The sequence below is a fragment of the Lasioglossum baleicum genome, chromosome 3, assembly GCF_051020765.1.
Source record: "Lasioglossum baleicum chromosome 3, iyLasBale1, whole genome shotgun sequence".
Taxonomy (NCBI): Eukaryota; Metazoa; Arthropoda; class Insecta; order Hymenoptera; family Halictidae; genus Lasioglossum; species Lasioglossum baleicum.
In genome coordinates, this window is record NC_134931.1 from 8993067 (window position 1) to 9016815 (window position 23749).

General features: G+C 44.0%; 1 protein-coding gene across 13 annotated transcripts in view; it reads right to left on the bottom strand.

Annotated features, from left to right (window-relative positions):
• Hipk (Homeodomain interacting protein kinase) overlaps positions 1-10850 on the bottom strand; it is a 59036-nt gene extending 48186 nt beyond the window's left edge. For 6 of the 13 annotated variants that reach the window (XR_013008625.1, XM_076420250.1, XM_076420244.1 and 3 more), the window contains exon 1: positions 8968-9955. The gene's annotated coding sequence lies outside the window, so the exon portion shown is untranslated. Of the gene's footprint in view, positions 1-8967; positions 10113-10710 lie in introns of those variants that run through there. The other 7 variants (XM_076420243.1, XM_076420253.1, XM_076420248.1 and 4 more) reach the window with 2 other exon arrangements.
• Between the last annotated feature and the right edge of the window lie 12899 nt (positions 10851-23749).

Here is a 23749-nt window from a genome sequence, read left to right on the forward strand (position 1 = left end):
CAACCTACTCTCTCTCTCTCTCTCTCCCTTGTTATGGTTCTCTCTACAGTTGCTCTAATGATTGAATATCGATAACGTAAAAAATTGAATTTTTTATTTAACCTATTGACGCAGCCAATTGCGTCATTTGTTATTTTTCCCCGGCAACCAAAGACCCAGCGTCTGCGTCACAGACTGAATTATTGGTCAATTCTAAGATTGCAACAAAGAAAATCATTTTAATAGTGCGTTCAAGTGTAAAATCGGATCTCTGCACCGTCATACAACCATTGGCTTCGAGAAAAACAATAATACACTACCTCACTCTATCAGCAGCTCAAGTATAGTTGCTTTCACTGCAACTACAAAAATATTATCATTGCGAATTCTTGCCAACTTTCGAATGCATTAAAAGGAACAAATAACATTTATAGTTAGACTCCAAATGATTGAAGATTGAAAATCTGATCGAGCAGGGCAAAAGTGATTGTTAGTATTTTAATCCAGCGATTTTCGGACCATAAACGCGCTGTTCAAAATGGTGGCAGAAGCGAAGTGAAGATATAGCAGTAAACAGAACGAAGTTTACGACGAGCGCAGATACCATGACATAGCCGAGAGTCGAGGTTCAGATAAAAGTGATAAGAGAATGAAAGTCACACAGATCAATAGGAATACTCGTCGACGAATTAACTCGTCTTGCCCGATTAACAGAATAAACAACAATTCGACTATGCCTCTATAATTTTAAGTATTTAAAGAATCAGCCTCGTTTTTGGAGTGAGAGGTGAACCAGTTTCTGTTGCGAGGGCTCTCTGCCACGCAGTCGCGTGCGAATCACTGTTTTATTGTGTTTAAATGGAGCAAGACTTTCACAGAACTTCGGCTAAGCTCGTCAAAGCAGAGAAACGTGCCATAGAACGAACCAGAGATGCACATAAGTTCTGGTCGCAACAAATACGGGTGAACAAGAAAAAATTTCTCCCGTGTTTTCTCGTTTTCTGCATCCGTAATCCGAAGAAACGTATAGAAAGTTAAATTCGAAACATTTCCACTCGCTGTTCGAATCTCTATATCTGTGAATCAACAAATTCGTAATCCGATGAAACGCATACAAAGCTGAATTAGAAATAGGCGGCGGATCTTTATGCAAAATGAAAATGGTATGCATTGATTGCAAGAGACAGGAGCCAAATAGAATCTTTCTCTTCTTACAATTAGTAATTTTAACACGTTCGAGGCAGTGTATTAATAATTTTCTAATCTACTCTTTTACCCATTTAATTTCCTCGATAAATGACCTTATCTCTCTCTGTTTAGATTTCCGTATCTATGGTATGAAGCAACAAATTCGCAATCCAATAAGTTGAATTATAAATATTTGCACCGCAGCTTGCTGTTTGAATGTCTGTAGGTATCTATGGTTCGATGCAACAAAAGGAAAGTTGAATAGTTGTTCGAAAATATTTTTTACGGGGCTCCGTCTATTGTTTTCTAATGAATCCCAGCGAGGTCGACGGTCTCGGAATTTCTAACGACCGTCGATCGAGCGCCGATTAATTAGCAATTATATTGTCGCGGCGATTATGTACGATTGAAATTTAATCAAGCAACCATTTCGCATGATCGCCGACCCGAGCAACAACCCGACTCGTTAAGAAGCATTGTTGATACAATCTCTTTAATAGGAGAAAGTTCTCTCGCGACGCGAATGATTGGATTCCTTGAAAATGATTCCCGCTCTTGTTACTCGATGCCTCTCGTTTTTCTACGGCAACCCAGCAACCTTGTTGCTCAGCCGAGAGAACTGGACTCGCGCAGCAAAATATTCCCAGTTCTCGTTTTCCTCACGGCTGATTCATTCGAAAAAGTTGCTACGATATCCACACTGGCCCTGGACGAGGAGTCCTCTGTCTGTCTGCAAACACCGCCGCGCCGCGCCGAGACGTTCCCTTATCGAGCCAATTTGTTCCGGGGATCGCCAAAGTTTCCACGTTTGCGCTTAAGAAGATTGTCCAAGACGTTTTGAGTCCGTTCCTCGGCCCCGAAATCCCAGAGCAAATTTGTGCTACGGCCTAAAGATGGATTAACCAATGGAAATTTCAATAGAAATTTACCTTACTAAGTTCTCAATTTACTAGAGAATTTTTCAAGCTTCCTACATTTTAGCGAGCTTTGGTTAAGCAGATTTTACTAGCAATCTGTTCTGATAAGTTCCGTATTTACTAGAAAATTGTTCAATCTTGCTAAATTGTAAGGAGCGTAGCCTAGCGAAATTCTACCAGAAATTTTGGTCTCGTTAAATTCTACAGTCACTAAAACATTTTACAAGCTTTCTGAATTTCAGTGAATTTAACTTAATCAGATTTTACTAGACATTTATTCGAGTCAGGTCCTCATTTATTTATTCGGAACAGTTTCAACCTTGTTAAGTTTTCGTTGGTTTAGCTTAACTAGATTTTACTAGATATTTATTCTGGTGAATCCTCAGTGTGTTTATTAGGAATACCTTCGATTTTGCTAAAGATTAGTACATACGTTCAGCTTAACCAAATTTTATTAAAAATTTATTCGATTGAATGCTCACTTTATTCACTAGGGAATGATTTTCAATGTTGCTAAATTTTAGTACGTTTATCTGAACCAGATGTTATTAGACAATCGTCATAAAATCGCCAGTTATCTACGACAACATTATTCGATCCAACTAAATCCGAATCCAACTGAATCGCTAAGAGAATCCCGTCAAATTCTGATGTATTTTCCTAGACAACATTTCAATTGAATGCAGCCACAACACATCCAAAGACACTGAGTAGGTCGTACATACTGTGTACAATGGACTAACTAATCCCAAATTCGATGTCCAAGAGAACGAGACTAGAATGAATATTGATCGACCTGATCGGCTGGAAAATTGTTAAAATTGCTACTCGCGAACGATCGTCGTTCAGACAGCACATAACAGTGAAAAATGCGCTGCTCCAATATTCACTACGTATTCAGAATCTATTACGACGCACCGGTGGTCACCAGTCAAATGAACACATTGTGGATTATGGTACATATAGTCTGTTTAACCACGTTACGCAATATTTTACGACTATACGGCCGTGATCAATACGTTCTACTTTGATGTACAGACTGCAAAACAAACAAAATTCGTTTTATAACCGACGCATTAACATTATTGTGATCAGTGGCACACGCAGCCGACGTGTGCACGGAAAACCATATCTCTGTTGCTAATTGGCTCGGCTCGTGCAATAATTAAATCGACGAAAGACTCGGCAATCTACCTACATATAACATTTCCCGCGAACTGTTTCGTCGCTGCTCGAAATAATTCAAGAATGAACGTATTAAACTGTACGTACAGATTGCGTAAATTGCATATATTCGACATCATACAGTTTTGTCAAAGGTAGCGCAAAAAATGTGCAAATAATATGTTCACTTGGTAGATTGATACTATGCAAACTACGTCCATTATAAGCGTTAGATTCGGACTGATTAATTCTCTCAACTTTATGGGGTGTCAACCCCTATCCTTTTAAAATCTTTCGCAACTCTGCTCGTTTATGCTACTTTATCGTTAAACATGTGCTACGAAAAGTGAAATTCCATGTTCGCTGTAAATCCAAATTTATTCCGAAGGTTACGTATCTACGATAATTATAAAACTGCGGATTTTAAGTGTCTACAACGACAAATGAGACCGTGAAATATGCAGCAGCAAGCACATTTGAAGAATTTAAGAATAGTGTTACACTCCGCTGAAGCTATTATGATTCATCGAAGAAGAGATTAATTTATATTACAGAAGATATTGATCCTGTATAACAATCCACAGCTTGGTGAATATAAAACAAGTCGTGTTCCATTTCGATTCAGAGCAAGCGAATACCACGCAGCTTCAACATTTTGCAGATTCTCGACCAGAGCACACAGTAAGGGATTTTGTTTCGTTATCAAATGAGGGGTTTGATTAAGTTTCAAAATCTATCTATTTAATACTTAAGAATACTATTATATTCTGTGCAACTGATCGAAGAAGAAATGAACTTTTACCGTAGAAGACATGGATCCTGCATAAAAATTTAATTAAAAAAAACCTGATAATTAGAAAACAAGTCCTATGTCATTTCGATCCAGAGCAAGTAAATAGTACGCGTGTTTGCAACATTGTGCAGATTCTCGACGAGAGTACAAAGGGATTTTATTTCGTTATCAAATTGAAGGGTGCGATTAAGTTTCAATGTACATATCTAGTTTCGCGTATTTTGCAGGACACGGCTAGCGAGCAATAAACACGCAAACAATCGCCGTGTAATTATCGCTATCGTAGTATGGGCGACGATATTTGGTCCAAATCGAATCCAGGATCATTCCCCGCAAGGCCTAACCGAATCCCCGTACCTAGGTCTGATCGAAGCGTAATTCGAGGACGGCCGAGTTGCGCGAAGCGCTCTCCCGGCAGCCGTAGCAGTCGATCAAGTGCAATTGCAATTTCAGGTGCAAGCCCCGGCCAGTGCTTACCGGTCTTTTTGTTCCTGGTACACACACACACACACACCTACACACACAAACACAGTTTCGCAACGAGTGCCAGGGCGCTACCAACGAAAAATATCATTCGTAACGGTGACAATACCTTTTACCGAGGAAAAATGGACCCTGTCGGCGTATCGGTGGATGGTAATGCGGCTGGACTAACGAAACACCAAAACCAACCCCTCAGAACCCACCAGGAACCACCCGGCCAGGGGTTGAAGTGACATTTTGACGAAGTACTCGAAGGTTTTACTTTTTAACGAATTGTTTTTGCATTATTTTCTCGAGAACGCTGCCGGGCTGCATTGCACTCGTCCCTTCATGGACAGGAATCCTCTAAAATCTAAAAAGCTCGAATTTATTTTTTGAAAACTATAAACTCATCTTGGAAGAGAATATTTAATCTCCCATAGCCCAAGTTACTGTTGTTAATTGTTACAACTGTTTCTATTCGTTCCCTATGGCTTCAAAGTTTTTTTAGTTGAACATATGCATCGCGTACACGTGAACACGCTTTGGAGTACTCTAAAAGAAATTAAATGTAAATGTATGTGTAAAAGATAATATTTTAAAGTACCTCTTTGTGATTAGGAAATCTTATTCATTGCAAGAGTGGATGAATCTTTAGATACACTATCAAATAATGAAAAATTATTACAGAATGCATCTGCACAAATTCAATTCTCCTGACCACTGCACAGGACAAAAATAAACTTTTGAAACTACGTCTACGACTACACATTACTATGTTTAAATAAAGAGTAGCAAGGAGCCTATAATAATCATAATAAAACATTTACAAGCCCTTGAACGTTCCCGCAGCTATATGTAGAAAACGGCACTTAACAACAGTCGCTTTCTAACAAAGTTCTCTATGCGACCGGTCCAAAAATTATCGCCAGTATTTTTAGCGATTGCGTTCGCCAGTTATGGATGCGAACGGCCTAGAAATTATCCACTTTTAATATAGTACCGTTTCAGCCAAACGTCACTCGAAGACGTCACGCGCGTGTACCTCGATATGTCATTCAGGAAAAATAAAACGAGATCATACATTGAAAACTTATTCGGTCACGGTCGTAAATATGTTTTTTTTTACCCCCGAGAGATCATTTATCTTTCAGATAGGAACTCGATCGTCGATAAAGCAAAAATAAAAAACAACCGAGTCGAATATTACTTGAGACTGCTTCCTACGAAGTGTTTTCGCGCAAACGAAGTATCTCTCTCTATCTTCCCATTCCGAAACTCGCGATATTTTCCCGGAATCCCGTTATTACCAGCCGCGAAAGTAATTTATGACGATATCATACGATTGGACCGCAGTTTTTACGTTGGCGAGCGACCAGGTGCACCGAGCGCAAATAATTCGTGCCGCTCGAGACGAGTCTGTTTATGGACCGACCGGCACGAATCATTTGAGCGGCGCTCGCTGCGAAAACTTGGCCAAAATTCAATTTTCTAAAAATCTGATAGCGTTTTGCTAGCATGGAACAGTTGTTGTAGGTGTATCTATGCGCCAAATGCAGTTGGAATTTGTTTAAATATGTTCATTGGTGACTGACATGCAGACTAGTAAAGTTGAGGAAGTCTCATAATCTGTGTCTTGTAGATTGGGCCCGATTCACGCGACGGGGAAAGTTTATCTTAAACAAATTCATATGTGGAGCATTTTACTATCAAAGTAGGTGCTGTAAGCGCAAACTTTCTATAGAAGTATATGTGGTATAATGTCCCTGAATTTATCCTTGCAATTAATTTTTAAATTACACATCTTGGTCATGTATTCAGTAAAGCGGAAGGAAAACAAAAATGTTATTCTGTATTCAAGAAAGTAAGGTGTCGAGTGTGATATTATCTAATATATAAAATTATATGTAAAATTATGCACTATTACCCAAAGACGCCGCAGGTTTCCTTAAAATCGATAAAAATGAATCAACGTCCTAATTCCACAATTTAATCAATTTCCGCAAAAACAGGCTTAAAGACGGAGATTATGCGAATGATATTAGATTCTCCAGCGCCTCGGTAATGCCAATTTTGGGGAGGATCGTTTGAAATTCTGAATAACGAGTTTTCGAGAAATGGCACCGTCGTCGTTTGAACGAGCGCGCGCCGAGTTGGATGGAAAGTTTCCAGACGAGCTCGTGCGCACATTAATCGTCAACGAAGCCGACGGAACGGAGAGCCGTCTCTCGCCTCGCGTTATAACGCAGCAGCGCGTCATGTCCACGATCGGAGCTGCAGAGTCCGACGGGGACAAACGGAAATATCGCGATCGAGAAACGTTTTGTAACGGGACGGCCAGTTCCAGCTGGCGTCGACGTAGTTCACCAGCAGATGTTTCTCATCACGCATAACGTCTTTAATTTCCCGCGAACATTTTCCACCGGATCTCGGGAAAATTTCTCGTGTCCATCGGCACAGGGAGTTTCAAACAAGCTGCGACAGGAATTAGAAAAGCCGGGCAATTCGCGATGAAAGTTGTTTATTAGGTTCGAACGCGCAGTCACGCGCACGACAGTCCAAGATTTCTGCTTTCACGATATCGTGTTTCCGGTGCGAGCTGTCTTTCCGAAAAACAAAACTTGATTTATCTGTGGAAACGACCAAGTAGTAGAAAACAAACATTTCTGGCCTCCGTTTGGCATAATCGGTCGCTAAATTCCGAGTAAATTCGCGTTTACCCGAAACTCCGCGTCGCAGTTTTATTTTTATTCGAAATAGGTTTGCACGTTTTACTGGAGCTGCTTCGAACACGTTTCGCTTGGGTGTTAAATAAGAGACCGCGATAAGTAGACTGAGGATTTTATGCATTTGTGAATAGAATGAGTGCGTGAAATATGCACCAGTCAGAATTTCAGAAGAAGTAAATTCCCGTACAATATTCATTTCTGGCAATTGATCGAGACAACTTTTATATTAAAAGTAAAATGAATGCACCAACATATATGAAACAATGAAATTAGACCTAAATTAAAAGCTACAACTGTCTATCTCTTCTAATTTTGAAATAACACCTGTAATTTTCACATGTAATCTCTACATATATGTAATCTAATAAGTAACATTATATCATGTCCACATCCTTATTCACATTTCTAACCAGTTTTCTGAAACGAGAAACCTGACACACTGATTGTCATAATAACTGTCCACTTCTCTCCTATATTGCAAGCCTAAAGTAGTGGGAGTGGGGTGGACAGCTATTAAGACACACAGTGTATTTCCGGTATCTTCTTTCAGAGAAAGAGATTATAGTGTACATTTATCATAAAATCAGAGAAAACATAAATTAAAGATAGTACCAATATTTAAAAAAGATATACAAGTAAATAGATGACTATCGTGGGTCCAAATAGCTATGAAGAAGTACACAACTATCAAATTGGACCTGTTAGAAAAGTATCTTGAAAGATTTGTTAACTTGCCCTCTATTCAGCAATTGAATATACATACATACAAGGTGTTCAGGAAAATTATTTGGAATTATAAACAAGATACAAAATCAAAACAGTAAACTATACTCATTTCTAATCACAAAAAAAGGTATTCCCAGATTCCTGATGTGTACATTGAATTCGTAAACAGAGGGTGTAATAACCAACATTTCTAGTTTCCCTTCCCAATAACTCCAATAACATGGGCAATACTCCTAGACATATCGCAGGGATATTTCAATTGTTAACGCTAATGTATTTAAAAATCTGTTCTCACATACGACAATTAGGTTGCTAAAGCCCAACATGCCTGTTTCGTCGGTGAGTGGACGGATCGACGGGAGACGAACGTACTTGTACGCGCAAGCGACAGTTTTGAGGTTAGGTTCGCCGCGTCGAACCTTTCGGCAACAGATGTTCCCGTTTCGTATCTCGGATTCGATGGGCCCCGTGCACGGCTTTCGAAAGGTAGCTTTGCGAGCAGCTCGGAAACAAAATCGTGGACTGTCACTTCGTCAACGTCGTTGAATCGCGAGTAAACGAATGTCGACGGCAAGGCGACGCGCACGACGACCATGTCTCTGTGCGAAGGGATAGTTTCTACGTGGAAGCACGCGACAATCGTGTGCACCAGCCTAGAAAGAGATTCCCTTATATTCACTGTTCCTATTTACGCTGATCTACGTTCAGAAAACCACACTACGATACGATCGGAGCGCGGTGGACGGTAGAGTCCACGTCTCCGTTGTGCTCGAGGGTGTCGCGTGAACAGTACGAAGGTTCGGCGAGCTGTCAACCGTGGAATCTTGCCGAAAGGTTTGCGAAGGCGTCGTCTTTCGGTGTACGAGAGAGCGAGAGTTTATGGGGCCAGAGTGAAGATTGAAAGAACAGAGAGCGAGAGAACCGAAACAAAGCGAAGCGCTCCGACGGACAACGGAGGGATGTGATGGTGTTTTTCGGAGTAACAGAGCAAAGTAAAACGTGAACCTACCTCTCGCTTCTTGGCCAGTGTCTCTCTCTTCAGGGACGGGCCCGACGTTCACGTAGCAGCATGTTCCGTTTATCCCCGGGTTGTCTTTTCCCCGTCTGGTTTGTCGGCCTCTCGTTAGCGACCCACAGCCATCTTGCGTAGTGGCTGGCCTGGCTCGGTCGGTTTCGGTACGATGGCCTCCGTGCGACCGACAGAGAGGTGGATAGTCGCGGTGAATAGAGGGGCGCGAGAGGGAGGGAGACGGCCAGAGACCGAAGGCAACGGGAGAGAGAGAGACCGAGAAACCACGGTCCCGGCGAAGTGCGTGTCCCACCGATACACGCTCGCGTATCACACCGACGGAGCACCAGCAATGCCACACTGACGCCACGCCGCCACCGCCACCACCACCACGACCACCACACACCAGCAGCACCACTACTACCAACACCACCGCCGCCACTGCCACCGACGTGGAGGCACTGCTGCACCTCTCTCACAGTTTTCGCCACTTTTTCGCACGGCCCTCGCCCACCTCCGCGGCGTACATATTCCGTGGAACAGCCAGGGTTCGCATCCGGAACAACAACAACTTCGTCTTCCTCCTTCTTCTCCTCCTCCTCTTCTTCTTCTTCTTCTTCTCCTCCTTCGTCGTCCTCCGTCCTCCGTCCTCGCCTCGCCTCGTCTCGAGCTCCTCCGGTTATACAGCAACGACGACGGCCCCGTTATTTACCCGTGCGACAATGCCCACCTTCGACGACGTGCACTCGGTCATACCTCTCTCTCTCTCTCTCTCTTGATCGTTTCTCTTTAGTCTTCTTTACACGCACGCACGCACGCCTATATAGCTCGAACTCTTTCCCCGTTTCTCGCGTGCGTTAACGATACATAACTGTCGCCGTCAACACCGATACTGCTACTCCCGTTGCTGCTAATCCACTACTGACTCCGACTGCCCGTCACTGCCCGTACCGTACCTGCCGCTCCAGCACGCACGACCACGATCGGGGGATCGCTCGGGCTCGACTACCGCACGGCCGACTCCCTTCGGCCATCTTCGCCAACGCTCGACCGTCGACGCTCACTTTTCGCGCAGGTACGTGCCACGCGCCACTGTCTCGCGCGCCCTGTTCCTATTTGCCCCCACTACTCGGTCAGATGCAGTGCTGTACATATAAATTATAAATGATACAAATATTTTCGCACATATTCTTTTTAATTTTATAGCTTTATGTTGCATCATCTGCCAGGTTATATTATTTGTTTGATGAGCTTGGTTTTCTCGATGAAATTCAGCAGATCATTTATTTTTTTATCGTTGAGATTGTCCTTAAGTATAGACTCTTTATTATTTATTAAGTATGTTAAGCAAATTAGGAACAGAAGAAATTGAGAGAGAGGGGCGAACTTTAATCAAATTTCTTTGATAAAATAACTATCTACTTCCGTGAAATCGTGAAATTTGGCTACTGTTTATCGAATGTTATTGAACGCCGCGCCGCGCCGTAGAGATTTTTATGTCAAATAAAAGTTGTTTGCTTTAATATGAGGCGAAAGGTGGTGGGATAGATTTTTCTCGAGCGTGTTAATGAATTGGAAATGGTGAGTGAATTGGAGATTAATCACAATTGATTAAATGAAGTGTGTGAGTGAGAGAGAGAAGTAAAATGAAACCGGATGAAACCCATTAATTAACCATCTCCACTACTTTTTGCTAATGTATAAGGGTTGAAAGGTAAGATTTGCAATATTTTTGTAATTTACCCAGCACTGGCTCCCACGGTGAGTCATGTGTGCCAGACACTGACGTATATACACACTTGCCCCGGTGTCCTTTAAGAAACCATTTATCGCGCGGATCCCCGGCGCATCTTGCAGATTCGGACACGCAAAAAATATGCACTCACTGTACCGATGCGCACTCTCTTTTCCTACGAAACAATGTCCGACGCTTAGCTACGGCACGTCCCGCTGAACGATTTCGCCAGAAATTTTCCCTGAAATTACATAAGCGGACATTTCAATTTATTTATAAAGCGGGCTCGATCGAGGCTGACGTAATAAAGCGAGACTTGGGCTTCAACAATGCCGAAAACCGTTGTTTGGGCCTCGTCTTGCGGTACTGGGTCTGCGCGGACCCGGGCTCAGTAATTAATCCTTCTATGAATATATTTGAATCAGTCTAATTTTTATGTTTAAAATAGTATCATTTCTTTTGACCTAGTCCAGTCCTTATTTTGTTAGAATTGTTTTATGCTTTAAAAAAATGTGTTAATTTATTTTGTTACATTTGTTTGAACAATATTTCAAATGTGGAGCTGAAATACATATTCTCAGTCTTCGTTAGACTTCGTACTCACTATTCTATTTAGCCATTCCCATTACTATTGTTTGTACATTTATTCATACTCGTTCGATCATTTTTCCACGCCTAAAGCGGAAATAATTATCAGCCTAATCTGATATCAAGGAAATTCAAATCTAAACATTAAAATCTTTGTTCTACGTTCGTAAGAACCCCGCGAAACTTTCGCTATTGTGAAGGTTGTAGCGAGCGCAAATTCAAACTACATACTCGGTTAATTCGTCTTTGCTGATCAACGTAGGAGTAAGGGATGGTCTGAGAAACGTTTCGATTTTAATTTTGTACCGTTCGAAATTTCGGGTGTCAGTTTTCGATGTCAAACCGAGCAGCTCGGTTATAAACGGACCTGTGGCCCGATTTCAGGAACGCGCGCGGCTCTCGGCGTTTCTCCGCTCGCTCGTTCGAGGCGGAATCTCGCTGACGTCGACGAATGACGCCAGCCACTAATACTCTTTCGGTATTAAACGAGCGATCCGCGAGAATTTGTTTGTCATTTACAAGGGATCTAGACCGTGGGTCGACGGGGCAAGAGCTGCAGGTCTCTCGCGCCAAACTCGCTCGAACTCGCGTTCGCCTCGTCACTCATTAATTTTGCAACGTAAGCCCCGAGTACGGTTCGCGCGATCGGTTTCACCGTCGATTTCTCGTTCTGCCGATACGACACTGACGCGACGCTGGAAAAACGAAATTCCGAACGATCGGAGCGCACTTTCACGCTGCTGATCGATTGGAAGTGCAAACAATCTGCTCTCTGCTTCTGGCAATTCACTTAAATTGTTAATTCAATGAGATTATGTTTGATAACGAGACAAAAACAACGCGTCTTTCTTAGAAATTCGTTGGCAACATCCAAGCAAGAATGATCGATGTACCGACTCAGAAGTTAGTAGTGCAATAAACCAGAAGCAGCGTCAGTAAAATACGACTAACCGATAGCGCGTTTAAAAAGTTTCTGGTCTTCCCGGAGACGTCGCGTCACCAATTAATCTTTAAGCTAATCGTCCGGCAAAAAGGTCGAAAGTCTTCGCCTTGCGTGACGAGCGGATCGTTTATCGGTACGAGAGTACAGTTCGGAGCCGTTGGTCGATGTCGAGGACGAGGCTACCTTTGTGAGGATCTATCGCCCGTTCGATCGCGAGTACGCGCCGCAGATTGAGGATACGTCCAATATCTCTGCGACTACTCCGTCGGACTGACGGAGTATTAATAACGGCGGTCCACGGACTTTTTGTGAACTGTAAAAATAGCGACGCCTTGTGCGTTGCACGCGTATCCGGGATCCGCGCGCACTGATCTTTGGCTCATTGATCTTCAACGCATTGATCTAGCGCGCTAGTCTTCCACGCGCTGATCTTCAATGCACAGATCTTGAACGCGTCGATTTTGCGTGCGACGGTTTTAAAAGCAATCGCTTCGGTCGATGGATCGACGGATGTCACGAGGTGTTTGCGGAAGTGTGCGATAACGCAGCGAGAAATTTTGGACCCCTAGTTTCGCAGAGATAATCTGCTTGGCCATCGAGCCAAGTGAAACCGTATCTTCCCGCGTCGCAGGCCAGCTGAATATACGGCTATATCCTAGCTTTTTGTTCCGCTAATACGAAATCCGAGGCGATCGACCTAATGCAAACTCGCAGGGTTAATCATCGTATCGCTGCACAGGCTTCTCAAATCTGATTACGATTGAGGTTCCGCGAAATATCTTCTGTAATCGTCGACTTCCAGCTAATGCGTCGAACGTTGCCCCGAATTACCTCACAGGAAATACTCCATACATAAAACTATTTTACTGTTCTGCACGAAATTCATCAACAATGCGCAGTTACGAGTATGTTACAACAACTGTAGGATCTCTCAGCTGTTCCGAATAAGTTAGCAAAGGTACATATGCGAATATAATCGAATTCCATGATGTTGCAGCGAAGTGTGTGTGTGTGTGTGTGAGAGAGAGAGAGAGAGAGAGAGAGAGAGAGAGAGAGAGAGTTTCCCGTTTGATAATTGCGAATCAGAGGATGCCCGTGGACAATACGTCGACGATGGCACATTGGGCGTCAAGTTGGTGAGGTCTCCAAGCGAATTGGGCCCACGTTGATGACCCAACGGAGGGTGCAATAAAGAGAGCCAGACCATCGGAGGGTACGCCCCACCCGGAGCCCAAACTGCGTGCACCCTACTTAAAAGTCCCTCGACGGATTCACGGGAAGTGCCTTCGAAAATGGACAAAAAGATGGGGATAGAGGGGCGAACCGGTGATGGCGGGCAAAGACGAGGGAGTAGGAGGGAACGGGGTCCGGAAACCCGGGGGCAGCCGTTCTCGCCTGAAAATTTACGCTGCAACGCGGGACATGGCCTGGAAACGCAATAAATGCCGCGCCGGGGCAAAGTCGGCTCCGTTATTATTGCTTGTATTTATCAACGGGTACGCGTCCCTTTGTTCATTAACTCCGGGACTACCTATGTTAATTGTCCCGTTCTACCTTGCCCAGGAATTATCCATTATCCCTGGATATCCGTTTTTGTTCCGATACGCGCCTTTGTACCCTCTCTCCTCTCCACTTAGTCTCTCTCTCTCTCTGTCTCTCTCACACACACACTCTCTCTCCCTCTCTCCTCTCGGTTTGCAAACGTTACACGAGTTTACTCTTTTGTAGCCCTCGGACACGTAAGCCGGCCTCGTCGAGAATGGTACTTTCCAGTTCGCAGGAATACACGCCAACTTCCCAGGAGTAAGCTCAAAGGTGATTTTAATTACCGGCGGACAAAGGCTGCCAGCGAGTTTTCTGGTTCGTAACGAGCGAGAGGAGACTCGCGGAGCTTCACGGTTCATCAGACAAGTCCTGGAACAGGATTTGCTCCCGACGATGTTTGTGAAACTTCCGCCGATCCGATCCGATCCGATCCGGCGTACGATTTCTTATGTAGGCGGGCGAGCTCTCTTTGGGTCACCTGGATCGCTCATGGTTCAAGCGAGAGCTGAGTAGAATCGTATACGTGACTACCACTGCGAGACTCTGAAGCGATCCTTTACGTGGGGCCTTCGTGCTCCAAGCATCGAACTGAAAATCATCGAAGAAAGGAGGCCTACTGTGAGAAATGCCTGTTGGAACTTGCAACGTTACTAATGTCTACTACTATCACTTTAGATGCTCTTGTATTTATGGTGAAACAGCAAGCATTTATTACAAAATTCATCAAGAGATCTGTTAACTATCTATTGTTACTTCTCTCATTGTCTCTCTCTCTCCCTCTCTTTCTCTCTCTCCTTCTTTCTATAATAATAATTGTACAGCGAGAATTGCATCAAATATCTTGAAGCTATTTTAACATCCAAATCAATATACATATGTAGTTTTATCGGTCTAGCATATATACATTCAAAATTATTTTTTCCATTTTATACAAATGAAATTCACCCTGGTTTTATTTACTCATTCAACAATGTATCTCATAAAAACATATTTAGTAATTATATTTAGTAACGTACAGTTTGTCAAATCTAGCTGTGCAGCTGACCAACAAAACATAGGAATGGGCAAACAAATACAAAGATTTCCCCTTGCGGGGGACATTCAGCCGCACAGCTAGATTTGACAAGCTGTAAATAGTGGTTTAAACTAAGTTAAACTAAGATTCTTAACAAAATACAGGTCTAGTCTGACAAATGCTATAAACATCTTACAAATCTTCACTTTATACTACGACGTGGTCCCAGCGCCAGCCCAAAACCGTCTTCAGCAAGAAAACGAAGATTCATGATTGTAAAAATGGTCTGGTTGATTATTAAGTCAGTTTTTGTGTCATTTCCGTTAATGAACAGTCTCTCAGTCCCAATTTCGCCCCAACGACCCGTTATTCCCGTTTCCCGAGTCGGCGTCATCTTCCTCGAGCTTTCCTAGAAAACCTGAGCGCTACGCGCCGGTCGTCACGCTGTTCGTCGTGCGGACAAAATCATCCCCGTCTCGAGGAGCGGGAAAACGCTCGGACACCGACCGATTGTTTTACCATTTCTCTTCATCGGGTCGCTTCGCCGTTTCTCGCGACGACACTTGTCCTCTTTCGAATATATCGGGATCGTGCGAGAAGCCATGGAACACGGATTCGAAAGTCGAACGCAACCGAATCTGAGGTTCGGCACGAGCAGGCAGGTGCGTTTGAAATTGAAATTGCCGCTGTCTGTTACACCCATACCGCTTCTGGCACTTGAAATACTACCATGAGATTCGTTTCCAAAGTCCGTTAGGCCTACTGTCGACTGCTGTACCAGTCACGTAATAATTAACTTTAGTCGTATTATAATTAGGTAACTCGAATTTTATTAAGATTTGTAGGATCTAGAACGGTTGAAGAAGCATTCATTGTGATAAACTTTGACTCTGCAATCTTAGCTTGATTCAATCAATCAGATTTAAGAAAGTAAAGAAATACAGTTTTGCATCGTTAGCATCTCGTTCTCATCCCCACTACTTTAGACGCATCTATCCACGTGACCACACCGTCAGCTAACAGAAAGTAGCATCCACTACCCTGCAGCGTCTCGCAGCCCTCGAATCGCACTAACAAAGGAAAACTAACACCAAAAATAATTCTCCCGATGAAGGTTTCAAATTCAAAGGTCTCCACAGGTCCCCACCAGTCTCAAAGGCCGTAAATTCAAAGGTTCAGGACTCCCAGCAAGATAAATCACCCAGCATAAACCGACGATGTCCTCTCCAACTGGTTGCTAGAGCCTAGGTAGCTCCGCAAACGAGGAAAACCGAGTTTCCTGCACGCTTTCCCCGAGCTCGAAAATGCACAGGATGCAATCGCGATGCGGTGGGCCGGGCTGAGTTTGCGATAACGCGTCTCGGTGGCCAGTGTGCCTAAGCGATCGCGCGTGCCTGTTCGTCGATCTCGATCGTCGATCTCGATCGTCGATATTAGCTTGAGAAAAGAGTCGACGTCGACGTAGCCGCGCGACTCTCTCGACCCGTCCGCGTCGGATACGAATCTCCTCGGGGCAGGCGCACCACGGACGAGATTTTCCACGTGTCACTGGGTCACTGCACTTGCCGTACTGCCCGAGAACGTGAATACAGATCGCTCTCTAAATATCAGAGTACCGCGGCTCCGTATTCACCGGGCGAGTCTCGTTCGGGAACGCCCGGCGAAAATTCGTCGACGATCCGCTACGAGAAACTAGCGTCGTCGAGCTTGCTTCGTTCCGCTTCGGAACGAGGAATCGACCTGCCCGACGTAAATTCGTCAATGACGATCCACAGCAAGCGACGAACGTCGACGAGCTTGTTTCGTTCCGTCACGAAACGACAACCAATCGAAAACCGGTCCCACAGTAGGCCAAACACGATCTTAGCTAATAGAATCATCTGAATATCTCTCACAACTTTTAACACAATGTCTCATAAAAGTTGGTGGTAGTATAACTTACTAGGTTTAATAAACATCTTTAAATTAGTTCCCAAATATGAAGACCGTCGCACAGTATGCCCGACGGAAATGCAACGATGATCCTGAACGGAAGATCAACGTCGACGAGGTTGTTTAGTTTCGTCACGAACCGACGCGACGCTACGATCCGACGAAAATTTGTCAACGACGACCCACTACGAGCAGACCAACGTCGACGAGCGGTTCCGTCACGAAATGAACGGCGAATCGGCGGGCTATAATTTTCGCGAGCCTCCACGAGCCGGGTGCATCGTTGCGAAAAATCGTTCCCGTCGAAGACGATTCTCCTACTCTCTCTTTCTCTCGTTTCTTCTCTCTCTTTCTCTGCGCGTTAAGAGCGCTCTCTCTTCCCTCGACGTCCGCCCCTACCGTTCCTTTTCCTCCTCGCAATACGAAACGAGTTTCCAACGATTCAATGCCTCGGTCTTGCAAATGTGAAAGTACATTACTGCGGGCTCTGAAAGTCGTTTTGCTCGAAGGTTCGCCTCTCGAGCGGTGGCCCTGGACCGTTCACCGAGAAAAGAATCTCGAGTGAGGACGAGAAGCGCGAGAGCGACCGGGAGAAAAATCGCCGGGGAATACCGAAACTCGTCGAATCCTGCGTCGGACGAACCGCGATAGCCGTGGAAAATTTTTCATGTTGACGGCTTTCTAGCGAAACCGCGCGCAGTTTGAGCGTATGTGCCTGCACGTGGAGAGGTTGACCGTCCACTCCTCTCTTTCTCTTTCTCTTGACCCCAGCTCGCCGAGGCTATCAATAGGTTAATCCCTTCGTGACCATAAGTTTCGATTCCCTTTTGGCCACAGGTAAAGACCCTCTGCTCTACGATGTCAACTCTCTATTGCACCCGAATTTCCAAAAGAATCGAGAGTACTTTCGTTCCTTTGCCCCGCTGTTCGTTTATTGTGTTCTCTTTTATTGCCACCGGTATTGCCCGATCTTTTCTCATTCGGGGAAACTATTTTGCATTATTGTTCGCTTTGTTGCCGTTCGACGTTCGTTACCTCGAGCGCTTTGCCGTGATCTTGACGAACACGCTGGTACATAGTGGGAATAGGGGACTATCGATCGACCGCTTCGACAACCGCCTAGTTGTCCCTGAAATGGGGGACCATCGATTTTACCAGTCGGAGGACGCTTTGTTTCACTCGGAAACTTGTAACAGCTCGTTCTCCGATTCAGGCATGGGCTAACGAACTCTCTTTGCCCTGGGTACGCTCTCAGCTTGCCCTCGGGGCCAACGCTTTTCAGCTGAGGACATCTGAGGGAAGAGAGATCCTCGATCTTTCGTATACTATACATACAGCTGAACATAGGAGGCTGGCTACTTTGTTCTCCTTCTCCGTGTAGAGTACGTCGAATGGGCGTGGCGTCGTTGCTCTGGGTTTAAAAGAGCCATGAGAGTGTCCCATAAAGCAATCTCTATCATTAATTGTCTTCAAGCATGTCATGACCACTGATGTTACTGTATTTCATAATAGAGAAGGGTCTATTGTGCTTCTTCTGTATGTAGAGTGACTCGGGTGGGCGTGGCTTCGTTGCTTTCACTTTGGAAAGAGCGAGGACAGTGTTCTACTTGACAATCACCAATCTTTCGATCTCCATATCTTATAGTAATATGTTACTATTTTGCTTCCTATTTGTGTAAGATACCATGTGAGTGGGCGTGGTTTCGTTGCTGCCACTTTTAGCAGAGTCAGATTAGTGTTCTACAGATTAATCCTTGCCGGTGTCTGCGTCACGATCCCATAATTTCTACATTTTACGTTAGTAGAGTATGTATTTTGCTCCCTATTTATGTAGAACGTCCCGAGTGGGCGTGGCCTCGCTGCTCCCGCTTTTAGCAGATTCAAACCACTGCCCACTTCCTTTTCGACAGGATCAAACGTGACCGAAAATATTCACAACCATCGGAAATCGAAGCTCCGTTAAATTACGAGGATGGTCTCGACAGCGCCGGTAATTTCGTCCGACGTTGGCGGGCGGTATAGTTCAAGCAGCGATCTAATTTCGATTACCCACCCATCTGTCTCGATGAGCCTTTAGGAGGCGAGACTCGTGACTCGTGACTCGTGGCTTCCGGCCTTGTGGAAAAGTACTGGAAACGTCGAAAATGCGAAGAGGAAGGTTCTCGTCGTTGTCGTCGTCGCCTCGGCCCAGGGAATACTATGTGTGGGAAGAAGGCTTAAAGCTGTGGCGCGACTGGGGAGGAAAAATACATAGGAGGTTCCCCGCTACGTAAATAGAAGTTTCGTTCGTATCGAGATTAACGTCGGTCCCTCAGGAGAATGAGGCGAGACACGAAATCCGATTGAGCCGAACGACGAGACGCCACACGATGTTTCGAGACGTCGAACGCCGCGGTGCCACCGTTCCGTGATGTTTTCCCGCTGATCACGATAGATCCGATTAGAATCGGCTCTCGATCGACCCTCGAAGCGGAAATCGTCGGCCTGTTAAACTATCTGCCATTGACAAAATACAATTTTGAACAATATCTTACGTGAACATCTTTACAATTTTAGTAACTGCACGACACACAATCTTGGAGAATAAGTACAGCATACAATCACACACAGTTCTAGGACCAAGTACAAAACACAATAAATAATAAAACATCTTACAGGAATTAACATGTACAGCTTGTCAAATCTAGCTGTGCGGCTGAATGTTCCCCGCACGGGAAAATCTCCCCGCTGCGCAATGGTACGTAGGCGGAACCTCGCAAGGATGGTGAACTGTTCTTTGTTTTTGTCTGCGCATTCCTAAGTTTTGGTCAACCGCACAGCTAGATTTGACAAGCTGTATACTAACAGAGACAGGCAGTTCCAACGAGTAGCTCCGGAGCTATTCGAGGCACCTTCCCCGCTTAGGTTCTTCCCCCACTTCATCGATACATATAATGTGTAGTAGTGGGAAGCTCCCACCACGAGAGCCGCGTGCCGCGCGACACGCGACGCACGACGCAAGCGCACGACGCGATGCACACGCATACATTGTAAAGAGGTTCGATGGTGGGGGACCTTGCAGTTGTCGGAGGGGAATAGGTTGGAACTGCCTGTACTAATTGTAAGATATAACTGGACTGGTGATTTTATGCACTCGTGATCGAAATATGTGCTATTTAAATATTAATGTACCATTTCAAATTTTGATTATGCAGAAAGATCCACGTGTAGATATGACTCATCTAGACTCGACATCGCTGCTAATGATTTTGATGCGATGGTACTCTTTGACTGCACCAAAGTATCAGACACCACCAGAAATTATTTTTATAATTTCTTATAACTAGACAGCGGATCTTTATGCAAAATACAAATTTTCCACTTGAATGGCAGTAAACCGGAGTGACATAGAAATTTATTTTCTCTCTTAATATGTTCAATAGGTTGAAAATGATATAAAAGTATTTTTAAATTCGTCTAATGTTTATAATGTTTTAGATTACACCTACTCATTTTTGTCATAAATGCATAAAATTCGCTGTCTACTTATAACAGAGCTTCTAGTGCGATTCTGCTAGGAACAGTTCGCGGTTTCAGCTTGCCAAAGGAGCCACATAGGTTGACTGATAGCGAAGGATGAGACCAACGACAAATTATTGCATCAATTGATAACAATTTGTTTCCCTGAATCCTCCATAGACATCGAAGAGGTCACTGAACCGATCACAATAACGTGGGACCGACGACAAAGCGACGTGTTTTTTCGATGCGAGATAGAAAGAAAGAGATCCAGTAGTAGAGGATCCGGCGATCGACCCATTTCTCTCATGTGTCTCCAAGCCGAAGACACGAGAGGCTCCGGACAAATACGGCCGGACACTCTTGACGCACACTCTTGACGGACACTCTCCCGGTCAGATCGATACCGGGTTAATCGCGTTACCGGGCGCAGCATATAATTTTATTACGGATAAAACCGATGCGATTCCGCCGCGCCGGATTCTTCCGGAGAGGATGTCGGATTTGCGTCGCCTGACAATCTACCGGGCCGCCGACTTCGAACGGAAACGGACCTTATCAACTTCCTCGAGACAGAGAGAGAGAGACATTGATACATAGTCCGTGATTTTTATTACTGGATGTGCGATTAGGGCTGGACTGCGGTTGCGGAACCTCGAAACCAAGGGGAACGTGACATTTTCTACCGTTAGATGTCCGGTTTTAACTGCGAATTATTTTGTCCGCCATCTTTGTTTTGGCAAAGCTTGAATCTCCATCAAATTGTTGTAACATCGATAACGTTATATACAGGGTGAGTCACCTAACGTTTGTACCTTAAATATCTTTTTTGTTTTCAGAGACACATTAAATGTCTTGAGAACACTGTTGAATGGTAAAATTCACGTCATTTTTTTGAGATATCAAGGTCACCTTCACTTTTTAAAATGGAACCACCCTTTTTGAATGAAAAAGTAATAATATTCAATAACAAAAGTCTGCCAAGAATGAGTATTTCGTTCACGGTACCATTTTTCATAAAGCAGTCGGGCATACACTGCATTTTATTCATACGTATTCACAGTAAACCGTTATCATATCACACTTTTCAATCTTTGAACAATACATAGCGGAATCGTTTAGAAACATACTGTTAGTAAATTAATCGCAGCGTAATTGGCTAGAGGTTTTTTGAAAACATTAAAGGACCTTAGTATGTTTATTACAAGTCTCACTCGTGATAGACGTATTCTGCTTTCATATTTCAAATCTTATACGTCTCCTCTGTCCGTGACCTTTAATGGCCTTGAATATTTATAGTCACTGAATTCGTAATGAAAGGGACTATCATTGTAGGTGTTTATAAAAAGGGCGGTTCCATTTAAAACAAAACGGAGGCGACCTCAATATCTCTTAAAAACAATGACATAAAAACAAAAATTTGTTTGGTATCGTGTGAGCCCCATATTACCATTCAACTTTGTCCTCAAGCCATTTAATGTATCTTTGAAAACAACAAAGATATTTGAGATACAAACGTTAGGTGACTCACCCTGTATTATAGTATAATGCAAGGTAAGAAATTCAATTTTCACATTACAATCTATTAAGTAAACCTATTAAGATCTACAAGGTGTAAGAATGTTACACAAATTGTTATACGATAAACTTCGCTTTTTCTAATCTTGTATAATATTATTAAATGAGTTGTTTTGATTTTCTGCGATCTTTATGAGGATTGGTGTGGCACTCGACGTGTTAACGGAAAAACAGACCGCAGAATCAATCAATGAATCTATAAATGGCGAATTTCCGCAGAAAAGTGCGTTGCAACAGCAGGTAACTCCACGGTTTCTGGGAAAATGAGGCAAAGGAGCGATATGGGCGTAGCAGGTGTCTATCTCGTGCACCGCGCACGTCTTGAGCCCGCATGCAGCCGTCGCATGGTTAACAATTTCGCGATTTCCATCGATCGACCGTTGATTCTGAACAGTCGAGGCCGAAGAACGGGGTGATCGCGAATAACAATCGACCCCGTGTTGCGCGCGAGCGCGTGTTCTGTGGAGAAGTGAGACGTGTGCTCGTCCACGTGCACGGTTGTTGGGCATCGGTGAGCGGCGTCGACGCACACCTTCGCACGTAGAGCAGACGCGGAAGCGGTGACCCTGCCTGACCGAGACTAACACGATCACGAAGTCGGTCGTGTACTATTTATCTGTCGTTTTACAACCGGCGACGATAAGCAACGTTCTTGGAGAAGGAGAGGGGAGAGGGAGAGGGAGAGGGGTTGAAGGGTCGAGCGGACCAGTGGTTTCCGGTGCAACGCCATTGCATTTCGGGGTTGCGCCACCGCTCAAGGTTTATGAACTCCTTGAGTAGCCGGACGAAAACTGCTGCCGTGGAACGCCACGGGATTTCGACGCAATATTGCGTCAGCTAATGCAAGGCTGTCGTAACCACCGGGTTCCCGGAGCTGGTGGACAAAACTATGGTTTTGTGTCCTTCGGTTCCGCGTCGGGGACTGGGGAATTGGTATGCTTTTGTCCAAAGTAGTCCATGTTTGCTAGACGAAGATAGAGACAAGTCTTTCCTAAATCATTTTAAAATATCAGTACTTTTATATAATATATGTATGTACATGCAGCTCATATATAGACTGCGGATTTTACGCATTCATGACAATAATGCGTAGATTAAATAGAAAAAAGATAAAACAAATGAATTTAAAAATACTGCTATAAATGTTTAAATCCTATTAAGAAAGAAAATCAATGTCTACTTAACTCGTATATGTTGCAAACAAGGCAGAAAATTTTGATTTTGCATAATGATCCGCACTGGATTGACTGTTCTTCGGCGGTACAGTTCTCCCCGATTGTTGATTGTTGATATTGTTATGGAAATGCGTTGTTTCCTCTACACAAAGATCAAAAGGCTGCGTAAATTCTGCCATATCAAATGGTCTTCAACAAATTGATTGAATGCATATAAAAAGGTATTTCCGATAGTGTACTTCATACGAGGAAGTATTGTTAGCCCTTTCATCCAGTCAATTTCGATTTTGGATTTCGTCCAGCTATCACGCAGTACTCGCACAGCTGGAACACGTGGCTCGTTTCTAAACGTGCTAATTAATATCGCTTAGGACTCCGCGATGGATCATCCGCGCCAGTACTCGTTGAATCATGCCGTTCTTCGCCAACAACGATCGTATTACTCATCCGAGCACGAAAACATATTATTCATCGCTTCTCTATTGAACCCTTACTCGCCAACCCCCGCGTTTGCCATAAGCCGTGTGAGTTGCGTATTCGTTCTTGAGAAGTTGGTTCTAGTTCGAAGTAGTTAGGATTATTCTCTAAAGCACACCGAAGCCTTTCTATCGACCCATCCACTATCACATCGAACAATTGATATTTTGATAGCGACTCGTGTACAAGGAGATTGCTAAGTATAGTCGTTCTAGCGCCCCGGAACTTTAAAAAATGGCGTCTGCTATAGAGAGAGGAGCTTTTACGTGATTGGTACGTGAAAACAAGTTCGTGTA